This window comes from Talpa europaea (assembly GCF_964194135.1).
Source record: "Talpa europaea genome assembly, chromosome: 1".
Lineage (NCBI taxonomy): Eukaryota > Metazoa > Chordata > Mammalia > Eulipotyphla > Talpidae > Talpa > Talpa europaea.
In genome coordinates, this window is record NC_140073.1 from 87,720,766 (window position 1) to 87,734,382 (window position 13,617).

Genomic DNA, 13,617 nt, shown 5'->3' on the forward strand with positions numbered 1-13,617 from the left:
AGGAGAGGTCTGCCACGCCATGTGGGTATCTCCTCTGCCGGCCGGGATCAAACTTGTGCTGCAGAGGCTGCGGACAGCTTCACAGCGCTTGCTCAACCACCTGCAACACCAGGGAGGCCCTATTCCTATTTAAAAGTAAGCAAGCGGAGGTTTGGTGGGATAACTGGATCACACAGCTAGGAAGGGAGAGAGCAGATACCCCCATCACAAGCCTGCTTCTGTTAATCAGGGCAAGCTCCCCTAACTAAAAATACCCCATCATCATAGACATTTTAGGAAAGAGCTTAAGGGCCCTTTGCAACTTATTTAATTGATGAGCAAACAATATCAGAACTCTCAGTTTAAATGTTCTTGTTTTCCTGTACTTAACATCAGGACAGAAAAGAAGCAAAATCATGAGAGTAACAGTCCATAGCAACCATTTCATGAGGAAACCAAGAGAGTCACCTTTCAGCGAAAGCCTGTGGTTAGTGCACCTTTAATAAGAAATGAAGCTTTTGATGTTGACCCCCAAGGAACTGGAAAATTCTCTGTCAACCCAGCTAAACACCTTTGTGATCTGGAAGTTTCACATTTGCAATGAAATAGGAAGATAAAATTTGCTGGGTGTTGTTACAAAGGCTGGAGTTAAAAACGGTTTTTCATTGACTTTGTGACTTAAGTAATTCAAATTATGTGTATGTGTTTACAGAGGATTCCTATTGACAAAAGGTTATTTTGTCTTTCTATGATCTTTCATTTGTTTGTCTTCACTTCGTTGAAATAACTGTCTACTGTCCAAAACAAGGATAGTATTGGCTACTGCTTTTGTAATTGCTCACAGTTCTCTAAACACAAAAGGTACTGAGTGTGCTTCAACATATAAAAATATAAAATACAGATGCAGAACATCTAGTAGTCTATCATCTAATCTATCTATGCAGAATTTAAGGAGCAGCTATGGTTGCATACCTTATAAAAGTCACTTACAATTCCTAAAAGACGTAGTAGTTACGTTTCATGGGAAAGAACAATGAGGACAGTGTGACATGTGCATGATACTTTCATTTTATTTAAAAATTGCTAATAGAAATTGTACCTTTCTCATGCCTCCCACTGTCCTTCGCTGCAGAATATATTACTCATGTCAGACCCAAATTTACCTCTGGCCCACACAAATCTGCTGTTATCTTGCTGATTGTTACTGTAAGTTACTGACATCAGCAAAGCTTTGTCAGGAAACCGAGGTAATTGAAAATTCCAGAGAAGCTGAAGAAAATGCATCCCAGATTACTTTGTGCTTCTTCCTCTTTTATGTAAGTTTGTGTTCCTCGTCTGAGTCATTGCTAAACTAGTTTATAGGTTATGCTCACATTCCATATTAGGTAGAAGTCTTATTTATTCATGTTCCCCTTTAACTTACCTCACTTGAAGTATAGTGAGCTTTACTTCACTAATTTTACAATTCAATCAAAATCTGGGTGTTGATGGTGGAGGTAGATGCTGCTATATCTAATAAGTGGTTATTTGAGGAATGAAGTTATTAATTCACATAAATAAAATTTGTGCCCCAATATAATAAAATGGTTTTCAAAAATTTTCACCTGTATTAAACTACACATTTCTGGGGTTTGCATTGGGGTGCTTTCACAGCTCCTTATTTCTCATCACTCACTTTCTATGCCATTTTCTGTCTTGCATTGGATTTTCCTTCTATTTGGTTAATGACCAGGACAGTGGGGGTTCTATATATTGTTGACAGCAATGTCCTTTCCAGAGAATTCACACATTATCTTGGTTCTTGTTGAGTTTCAGGCTTTGTGTCAGTGCCATAGTCAGAGTGTACATAGTCTGGCAACATATTGCCTTTGGGAATGAAATCAGCCCCCAAAGTTTGGGAATCTTGAACGAAGGTTATACAGGATGAAGCATAAACAGGAGGCTTAGACATGTCTAGAGGAGGGACAGGTCTAAGATTATTAGGGTTTTAGGAAAGGTCATCTTAAGACGGTAAACCCTTCAGCCAAAACCAAACCAATAACAAACAGTAGAAATATGACTTGGAATTGAGGCTATAGGATGGGGCGGGGCATACAGGAGAGGAAGTAAAAAGAGGAGGGGCTGCATAGACTGTGGTGGAGGGCTGAGGGTGTCTTGGTGGTGGGTGTGGTGTGGATGTGTGCATCCGAAAAGGTGTGACCCTGTGCCTCTGAATGACATACAGATGTAAACAATGTAAACCAATGTTTACAATGTTACCTCAATACAGAATAAGTAAATAAATAAAAATAGAGAGTGACCCTTGAGTTATGTTCTGAAGGACAAAGAGAAAATAGAGGAAAATGTGTTCAGCTACATGCAATTGGATAAATGGTAAGAGGCGGTGGAAAGAGAGGCAAGGAGGAGACAGCTCATGAAAGCTATGCAGGCCAAAGAATATGAACTCCATTGTAATGCTTTAGGGAATGACTAAAGGATTTTTTTTTTTAATTTATATATTTATTTATTTATTTATTTATACAAGCACTGGGTACAGTCAGAAGCGCGGGAGGGTGAGAGAATTCACCAGAGCCAGAGCGGGGAGCAGAGCAGGCAGAAGGACCGAAGTACACTGCTGAGGGGAGCAGCGGGCGGCAGGAGAGGTCTGCGCGCCATGTGGGACCCTCCTCTGGTGGCCGGAGATCAGCCAGGAATCGAACTGGCACTGCAGAGGCTGCGGGCAGCTTCGCAACCCAGCGCTCAACCGCTGCGCCACCGGGGAGGCCCTACTAAAGGATTTTTAAGCAGGACTTTGGCATGATCAAATCTGTAGACGTGAATTCAATCAGTGAGCATTTACTGGTGACAGTATATACTTAGTGACAGTATCTCACTGAGAAGTGGGTCTACAGAGCTAACAAGACCCCTACCCTTAAGTAACTCACACATTCAGGTAGAAGAAGACAGACATGTCAAAGGCAGGGCAAGAATGTGGGATGAGTTAGAAGGTAACAAGACCACGAGTGAAGTTACAGGTGTGTGATATGGTAGGTGGGGAGACATGTTGCTTATCTTAAGCACATTCTTTTCAACCATATTTAAGGAAATATGTCAACATAACAGTTGTTAAGGCTGTGATGTAATGACATTCAAGTAAGGTGATAGAAAGAATATCAAGAAATATCTTTAAAGGATATAAACTCGTGGAGTTCTTCTATCTGGTAGCTCCTCTCTCATACCTCCCTGACAGCTTCATGCTGTGTTAAAACCACCTTGGTAAGACTATGCAGTGTGCTGTGGCTGTTAAGAGGTGATTAGGGCAATTTGGGGGATTTTGTATACCTAAAATAAGAAAGTGAAAATGATGATGAAGAAAATGTACAGATAGGAGAGATAATAGGGAGTATGACTCACAAGACCTGACATAGATGGAGCAGGATGATGCCCCAGATTTCCACCTGAGTGACCCAGGAGCTGACAGTCATCAGGTTTTGGTAGATGGGTGGGAGGTATGGACATGTCGATTTTGGACATGTCAAATTTGGGGTACCCTTGAGACTGTCAGGGAGCCATGTGCAGTATCATTTAGATGTGCTGGTCTACTGCAAAGAAGGGGAGATGCATTTTTGATGCATTTGGTACACAGGTAGGAATTGAAACTGTGGGTTTTGAAGAAGCACCTGCAGCGCAGAGATCAGAATGAGGAGAGCAGAGAAACCCAGTCCTGGGAAGCTCTGCCATTTCAGCATGGAGTAAAGAAAGCAGAGCTTGGGCAGTGGTAGGAAGAAAACCAAGAAGAATGTGGTTAGGGATTTAAAGGAGAACTTTTAAAGAGGAAGTTATCAATGGAGTTAAAAGCTGCCTCATCTATAAAGATGTGCTGTGATTTTCAAAACAAATTAAATACATTAGGTGGGACTGTTATTGGTAGTAGTAGCAATAACTGACTAATGGCATATAAAAAATACCACAAAGCTTAGAGAAAAGCAAATTAAACCAGGCTTTTAAGATGATATACCATCTTGCAGAAATAAAATGTAAAGGATGGCCTACCGGCCTGCTGTAAAGAAGACAGGGAGTTGGATTTGTTTTTCTTGGTGAAGGGATGAGAGCTATTCTGTGAATCCTTCCCCCACTTTCTTACCTGTGTGTTTTGTGGCCCACTCATGGGTGGGCAGGCAGCAGTAGGCAAGGAGTAATGGGGCAGAACCGTGCTCATCAGCACAGCTGAGAACCTGGCCCAGCACCTGGTCTCACCAATTCGCAGTTTTGGGCCACTGGCTACCAGAGCAATATGTCAGTACAGCAAAACACACCCAGTTGGCTCACTTCCATCTAGGACTTTCCTTTTGCCTTAGCCATAGTCCTGCCAATATTCTCCCCAAATCTCAGTGACAGAGTACATGACAGGAATTGTGAGCCGATTTCTTAGGAGACTTGATACTGAAACAGGTTAAGATCTCACAGCAGTCATGAATATCACTAATTGCTATTGCTCAATTCAGGCTTCAAAAAACCAATACAGATCTGCTGCATTTCCTTCCATTCATTTAAAAATGTTACTGTCTTTTTCTCTGATATTTCCTACCTGAAGCAAGGTTTGGTTCCCACACAACACACTTTTCCTCTGCTTTCTGATTCTTCCATTACCTTGGCTTGCCCTCTGACACGGTTTCCCAATTCATGTTTTCCTTTCCCATTTCCATCTTCTTAGCGCTGACATGAGCCACGAACCTGTAACCATAAAGTCTGACTCACTCTGTGCTTCTCCTGTTAATGGACACCATGTGGAACAAGAGGCAGGAAAACACTCTTTACAGGAAATCAGACGATAATGCTTGCACTTTGGTGCCCTTTGAAACAAGAATTTAATCACCCTAATTAAGAAGATTACCTTATAGAAGACATTTGGGAAAAAGCGTAGGCAGTTGGTCTTTTTCCTGATGGCATGCATCTTCAAAACAAAAAGGATATTCCTGCTATTTGCTTTATCTGGTAAAGTCCAGCTACTTTGACAATGCTTAGCTCAAGAATGGATCTGGATTGTTAAACCAGACCAACCCAGATTTGTTTTGGGATGTTTTCCTACCACTGCTGTAACAAAACACCACAAACTGGGTGGCTTACAGCAACAGAAATGTATTTGCTTAGAGTCCTGGAGGCTAAAATTCCCAGTCTAGGAGTCAGTGTGGTTGGTTCCTTGGGAGGACACTGGCCCAGTTCTCTCCTAGCTTCTGTGATGGCTGGCAATCCTTGGCATTTTTTTTTGCTTATAGTTGTGTCACCCCAATCTCTGTCTTTGTTTCCCTGTGTGTGTGTGTGTGTGTGTGTATGTCTGTGTCCAAATTTTCCCCTTCTTTATTGGACAGCATCCATATTGGATTAGGGTTAACCCAAATGACCTCATTTTAACTTGATTACATCTGCAAAGACCTTGTTTCCAAAGATAGTCACATTCATGGGTGTCAGAGGTCAGTCTCCATAGCTTCATGGAGACACAATTGAGCTCAGGGTGAGGATCAAGTGTGATCCGCCCTTCCTTCAGGGGCTTAGAAGGTTCCAGTTTTCTGGGTCAGCATCTTAAATCCAGACCTTCACATCTCTTCCCCCAATAACTCACTTGTGTCCTACTCCATCAGGGTTCAAACTCTCAGCTATAGAATTGGTAAATTAAGGGAAGATGATAATGGATCATATCACCCCTCCCAGGTAGTTAACAGATGACTTTCTGAAGAGTGTGCCTTAATCTAAAGGTGCTGGTGGAAAGTTTACAGTAGCTGAGATTTTCTTTATTCACACACAGTTCTCTCTGTGACCCTCAAATCATCACTGTCTCCTCCATCTGTGAAAAGGATGGGTCTTGCCTATCTGTTACTCTCTTGAGGGAAAGTTATTACTACAGACAATTTGATCTATCTTTGAATTGCTTGCATTTATTCATCCCATGATTGTAAGTGTGCCAGGGGAGAAGATTTGCTCCTCGCAAGGAAGTCCATCAATGATTGAAATTTATTGTAGAAAATGCCAATGTGGGGATCAAGCATGAGGAAGATAAGCCCATTCTAAACCGTGGATAATTTTCAAAGGATGAACACGCGAGAGGGAGAGATTTCAGTTGCTAGGAAAATGGAATAAAATAAACATAAGCTTCCCCCCACCCCCTTATTTTCCCCTCTTGGAGTGGGCTGTGATTCCTAGTCTTGCTGGGGAATGTTTGTCCCTCCCATCTCAGTGGTGACAGACTCACAGTGATGCCTACATGTCTGTCTCACAGGTGTGGGGTCTGAGGCTTGCCAGCTTAGCGAGACTTTGGAGGAATCTCCCACAGTGGTTGTAAAGAGAAAAGGAGAGAGATAATAGTTCACTGGCATCAATAATCTACTTCCCAACCAGCTGAACGTTTGAATAATAGCCTCGGCACTTGCCCTCCCACACCCCCTCCCCTGGCTCCGCCACTGTCAGATTCTCTTCCCTTCTCCACAACTGGGAACTCTAGGGAGCAGATTGTTTTGGCTGGAATTAGCCGGGCACAGATGGTACCACCTGCTGCATGTTCCTTACTTCTTATTGGCTTCTCTCTCAGCTCTGCGAGTTTTCGTATTTTTGAGAAGTTCAGGGGAAGGGAAAATGGCTGGGGCCCTTGCTCAGGCCTGATCCTAGCCCAGCCATTTGGTGAGAACTACGCTGTGGGACTGTCCAGGGACTGCTGGCTGGGGAACTGCCTCCAGGAGAATATGCCACAGGAGCGGACTCTTTGCTGCATCTAGTGCTTCAGTTTCCCAAATACAAACTTTCTTTGGCCCAAACAAGTTCTGTTTTCCAGGCTGACAGATCAGCCTTTCACCAGACGCAAGGCAGGTGGTCTTGCAAGAGTCTGAGAGACAAGATTTTCTACATTCTTAAATCAGAGAAGTGCAGAATGTCTCCGTCCATTTTAAAGGAGAGGAAATTAGAAATGGGCCGCAAACAGGTTGCTAAGCTCATTTCTGGGCTATTCACAGGGAATAATAACCCGTGAGTCTTCTGACTCCCACAGGGCAAACCTCACAGATTAATAAACTTGGTTTTCTCACTTATGAAAACATGACCTTGGATCAAGGAACCCAAGAAGTCTCATTCCATAAAATTCTCTGAATTTTATCTGTATAGTTGTGCTCGAGTGCTTACCAACGAGAGATCACACTATAAATCATTCACATGGCCTGGGAATGTTTTCTCTACCTGTCTGACTTCATCTTCCATCCTTCTCTCTTTACAAGTGCGCTTGGTTAAAATGACCTCTTTATTTCCAAAAAGCCAAACTCATTCCTGCCTCAGGATCCTGCTGTTACTTATTCTTGGAACACTCTCCCTCCAGATCTTCTCATGTTCCAGTCTTTCATCCTTTAGGCTCAACTCAAGACCCACCGCTTCAGCGAGCCTTTTCCTGACACTCCACAACCTGCCCACTTCATCTCATTCACACCTTTCATTTTCAACAAAAGGCTTAGTGCCTCATGAAGTACACCCAAGCAATTGTTTCATCTTCTATCTTCTCCACTAGGATGTGTGACACTTAAGGCAGGGGTATTGTCTGTCTGCTCACCACGCAGACCATTGCTCAACAGCATACACATTCTTGAGGGGATGATGGTATTTTGTGTTCAAATAGAGAAAATACCATGGTATTGGAGAGAACATGCTTGGACTTTCATATTGGTATAGTTTTTTTGGCCACTGGAATTCAGTGTTCTCCTTCTCTGTCTATGTCTATCTCGGAGACTATAAGAAACCTGAAATAGCTTCTTCATATTTGCATAACCGGTCACACTTAGTCCAATGCCTTAAATGTCATAGACACTCAGTAACTTGAACTCTCAATGTTTTCATGGTTGTTATTTATTAGTACTAATTTTAGCATCACTAAATAGAATAGAGTAAAAGTAGCAAATGTAATAGAAGTAATGGATGCATCAATAGAAGTTATAAAAGCATCTGTGCCTTAACTAGAGAACTATCTTCTGCTGTCAATGCTGCCAGTAATTCTACAATGATTTGAGCATTTATTCTCTCTGAGATCCAGAATTTCAAGAGCCAAGAGTTTAGGTGAGATACTACATAGGATCCTTTTCATGCTCTTTCTTTGTCTACTTCAGTCTATTTCAATTTTCCCACTGCAGGTTTATGAATAGTCTATTACTCTGGTTCCTCTGCTCCCTTGTTTCTTTCTCTGACCATCTTAAGGTCATCTGGAGTACATGGGATTCATAAAAGGAATGACTAGAGAAAGAAAGGCACTGAGGATACACATAGTGGGTGTAGGTTGAAAATTTATAGGTGAAGAGACTTGATAGTAATGGAGCCACAACCCCTTGATGGAGGTAAACACTGTCCAAAATTTTAGACAAAACTAGTGAGCAAGTGTGTGAATAAAACTTTGTCATTGTTAAGTGTTCTATAATATCTAAGTACCTTTCTCAAAAGTGCAAATGTTTCTGACTCTCAGTGAAAGGAGACTCTAGCCCAGACATGGTTAACATCCATCAGATGATGATGTTATATCTTGGAGTAATATAGGATATCCAGTGTAGATTATTTTCATTCCACTCTTGCATGGAAGAGTTCTTGTAGACTAGAACAAACTTCTTGCAGGAAGTAGGGAAACTAACTCATTCCTTTCGATGTTTCCATAACCATTTGATGGGCTGTTTTACTGTGATGTGTTGAAGAAGGTCTATGCTTAACTGCTTTTTAGATCATCGTGGGGTAGAAACAAACAATCTGTGTGGTCTCAAGGATATGTAGACCTTGGGTTCCCTCATCTATAAAATAAGTGGTAAATTAATTAACTGCTTTTATTTTTCAAGTGTTACAAAGATTTTCTTCCTACCCAATTCACAGGAGAGTTTTAGTAAAGAATAAGGATTTTTGATAATTTCAATGTAGACACAGGTCAGGCCATAAGGAATTTATCACATTATTATATGCTGACTTGTAGGTAAAAGCATCTGATGCTAGGGATCATGACAAATCCTAAAAAAGTATTTATACAAATCATTGTTCCAATTTTCATTTTTAAAATCAAGGTAGGGGCCTCCCTGGTAGTGCAAGGGGTTAAGCACTGCACTACGCAGCAGTTCATAGCCAGCCGGCCAGGGAGCAACCCACATGGTGCAGCAGACCTCTCCTGACTCACCCGCTGCTCCCCTCGGCAGTGTACTTCTGTCAGGTTGCCTGTTCTGTTCCCCACTCTGTCGCTGGTGAATTCTCTCACCTCCCCCCCCCCCACATCTCTGGCCTGTACCCCCAGCTCTTGTATGCATAAATAAATCTTAAAAAAAAATAAAAATCAAGGTAGTGTATAGACTCTTAAGTTAAGACTCTTCTTGTCCTGAAGAGATTGTTTTGAATGTTTCATCACCATTTATTTTAAAGTGAGTAAAAGTTCCCTCTGTATGGAATTGTCCTTGATAATATATAAGCACTCTATGTTACGGGGTGCTACTTTAGATGTTCAGCTGATGATTTTTAAGCCTACTCTCTCCAGCAATGGTGTTTGAAGGGTTAAAGCAAGTTGGGTAGGGTGGTTTATACTTCTCTCTTCCCTCTCTTGCTTAGATGTTCCTTCAACCGGAAACCTATGAGCTCACACTTTCTAAGCATGTTCAATAATGAAGTGGTAGACCTCCACTGAATGTTTCAGGACTGCAGGAAGTGGTTGAAGGTTATTCAATAGTTGGTGTTCTCCCTTTATGTCTGCACCAATCCCAGGCTGCACTACAGGGTTGGGAAATATTGTTTGTGTTGGAAGTGGTATATTTCAGAAGACATGTGAAAACCAAGTTCTAGGTTGCTTGTGGTCACTAAATATACCCTAATGTTTTCTGTGAATGTAGGGACGTTCTTGAATTTCCTTTCTAAATTTATATTCTTGAATTCATCTATATATTTTTTCAAGTAACTTGAAGACTACATTTCTCTTTTTCCAAGCAAAACTAGAATGGAGGATAACTATAATTCTTTGCTCTATAATACGACAGTTTTAGTAATGGCTAAAAGTGATTCTCATTTAAGGAAAGGTCATAAAGTAAAATCTAAGTTTCTTATGAAAAGAAAGATTATTTTATAACTTCTCTATTTTATTGCTGACATATAAGTTATATAGCATTTTGTTGTGATTCTGTCTTCAGAAACTTTTATTCTTCTGGTATCAACATTTTAAGCATTTTCCATTGTGTAAGATAACAAAGTACAGAATGTCGCAAATATATTTTATTCAGATTCCTACCATCTCTCGAATATTGCTGTTTTTTAAAACTAGCAATTGAAGTGTTTGGATACACAGCGGACTCTCTCTCTCTCTTCTCTCTCTCTCTCTCTCTCCCCCCTTCCTCATTTGCCTGCTCTGAAAATGGTCAGAACAGGATTATAATGCACAAATCTTTCTCTGAATGTTTCCTTATGTTAGATCAGTTCCTTCTGAGCTCTGCGCTTGCCAATGCTAAGCTTTCTGCCAGGGCAACAGTCTATTTTTAACATTTTGGGGGCTTATTCTTCGTTCCAATCTCACAGGCATATTCTGTGGAGTGAAAGAGAGAAAACTGGGTGCACTTACAAATTAGGATCATCAGAATTTTCAATTTCTGTAAAATCAAAGATATGAATGAGAAAGACCAATTAGAATACTTAAAAGATCATTTGTCACTGCTTTAATCTTCATGTATTTTTTACTCATCATTTTCTTTGACTGAAATTATTCAAATCTTTGTCATATTCATCTCAAGGCCAAATGGGAACAGCAGTGTTCATTTTATATTTTTAATATTTTGAAGCATTTTAACATGTCATACTAGATTAGTTGGTAGGCAACTGTTTCAACAGAGAAAGTTTTAGTTTGTGGCATATTCAGCATCATGTCATCTCAGTGTCATTTCTCATACTAATTCCATATTTCATATACAAATAAAGACTGAGGGATTTATTTCTGTTATTTAGTAGCATTTGTTTAATTCAGAGATTAATGCATCATCGTCAACCCTGAAACAGAGGCCCTCTTTAACATCAGACCCAAAAAATTGGACACGGCCTATTAGCCCAAAAGAACATGTTGCCAATTATCTCCATGTTTATTTAAATATTTAGATCTAAAGGAAGCAATCATTCCTTTATACTTCTTTAAATTTAGTATTGACATTTTTATTTTGGGAAAGGAGGTCTTTTTTTTTTTTTAACATGGATACAGGAAAAGAAAACTCTCCAATAAAAATATTGTCTAAAAAGTTTGTTTTGTCTGCATGATTTACTAAATATGTACAATTTCAATTCACAGCGAAGGTAACAAAGATTTAAACAGCCAACATCACAAATGTCTCAAGTTCTAAAAAGAAAATCACTGTGCACAGTTTAACAATTTAATTGAATAAAAACCAAAACTAAGCCTTCAGTCTGAATCTTCTTTATGATGGGCACAAGCCATGTAATTTCTTCATCTTTGTTACACGATGCATATTTCAGTGACTAAAAGCCCCTTTCCATTTTAGTATATTAAGTTATGTCAGTACATACTTACTAGAGGCATAAACTGCCTCTTGGTACACCTATATGATTCATGATGTGTTCACATATATGTCATAATATTTATTAATATATAAAATGATCAGATGAGTCACCTGTGATTTTTTTGTGTATCTTCAAATGTAGGAATGTTTTGTTACAAGTATAAATTTTTTTTAAGTTATGGGAGTGTTATTAAAGCAATAATAACTTGACCAATGTCCCCTTGATATAAAAGATTTAGAAAGAACTATTCTGCACTTAAAATATTGAGGTTTCACATCTCTACCAAATTTGGGTTTGTAAAGTTCACTATTATATGAATCATAATGTTGTGGTCATTCTGATATAATGATCAAGTGAATAAATCAATCACTAGACACAAATGCCATTGATTACAGAATAGTTGAGTTACAGTTACGGAGGGAGCCATAACTTTGGCTAACCCTATAAAATCTATAATAAGGTTGTTTTCACATATATTTTTTTTCCACGTAAATTCTTTGGTGTTTCCCCCCTCTTTTGTTAGTGCTGTGATTGATGAACATGAAATGTGAAATTCAGATAATTGCACCAAGCATGTTTATTTGAATAATTGCCCCATTGCACAATCAAATAAATCTGCTGAGTGTGTTTGTTTGAATGTTTTTACATGTACATGGGATCACATACTCAAATAAATGCAGCTGTGTTTATTACAATGTGTGGGGTGCTAAATATACACACACTTGTTTGTGTGTATATTCAAGGCTCTACAAGGAGGTCTAAGTGGCCCTCACACATCTTGGAACATAAGGGTGGTTTACAATTTTTCAGTTCAAATACATGTAAACTTTTGATTGGGCAATTTCCTCAGGTTTGTAAGATTTGCGTTCATTAAGGCTTATATCCTTAGAAAGATAGAAAGTGACCTCTTTGGGGGGGAGCTGTCTGATTGTGAAAGGTATCTAATAAATTTATTAATATTTATTCAAATATAGTCCCTTCTTTTCGCCTTCCTTCACCCCTCCCCTTCTGCTCCCAGTTCAAGTCATGCTAAAGAAGACACATGCTTTGTTTAGTTCCACTGAGAAACTCTGATAATCATCTCTCTTCTTTGCTATTTCCAGCCTAGGCCTACAGTATCTTGTGGAAAAAGGAAAAGATTGCACACATCTGCTGGAATACAAAAGGTTTTTGGAGAAAATGGACAGGGATGTTCAATTGTTCCAACATTTCATCACCCTTTCTTCTCCTCTAGTCTAGAAAAAAAAAAGGTTAGACTTCAAACTAAGTGTGTGGGAAGAGTAACTACTTGATAAGGGAAAAGAAGAATACATCTGATGTTACTAAAATGCATGTCTCTTGATTATGGAGGGGGATTTCTTGTCTTGACCTTGGAAAGGAATCTTAGGATAAGCCAAACATTTTTATTCTTCCCTAGAGTTGTGAGATTATGTAGCTCTAATGCATAAGACTGTTAGTGGATAAGTGGCATTAAAAACAACTTAGATAGGGGATACTGTAGTGATTGTCACAAATTTATGAGTGTTATCTTGATATTTTCACACTCAGGTATTCTGAGCCTGTCTATGAAATGGAGCTAGAAAAAAATGACAAGAGGGGGACAAAAAGAGGGGACAAAAAGGCAGGCACTGCCTACTCCCCCACGTGCATGCTTTCTTCTTTCCAAGGAGAAAGAGTAGGCTGCACGTCGCTTGTTTGTTTGTCTTATCTCTTGTGGATTGGGACACAGATATGCCCATGGGCATCAGAGACCTACATTGCTTTAAAAGAGGCCACAGAGATTTCTTTTACCCAGACAAAATTTAATGGCTTGGTATTTCCAGGTTGAATTAATAAAGTTTTTGCCTAGGGCCTTTAAAACCAGAATAATCTATGTAGTGTATTTATTTGAGCATTCAGAGAAGAAAAAAATGGTGATAGAATTTTCTAAACTTTACAAATATGAAAACTCTAGGCTGTGAATAGCAGGAGGCAGAGCATTTTGATGCTATTCCTCCTTGTCTCTTTCCTCCTCCCACCAGAAAGTTCTAAGATAGAGATGACAACATGTTTTTCTAGAAAGGTCTGCTCAACTACTACTGTGTCTTCAATTTACCCTTTCTGGACGTATGTATGTTATTT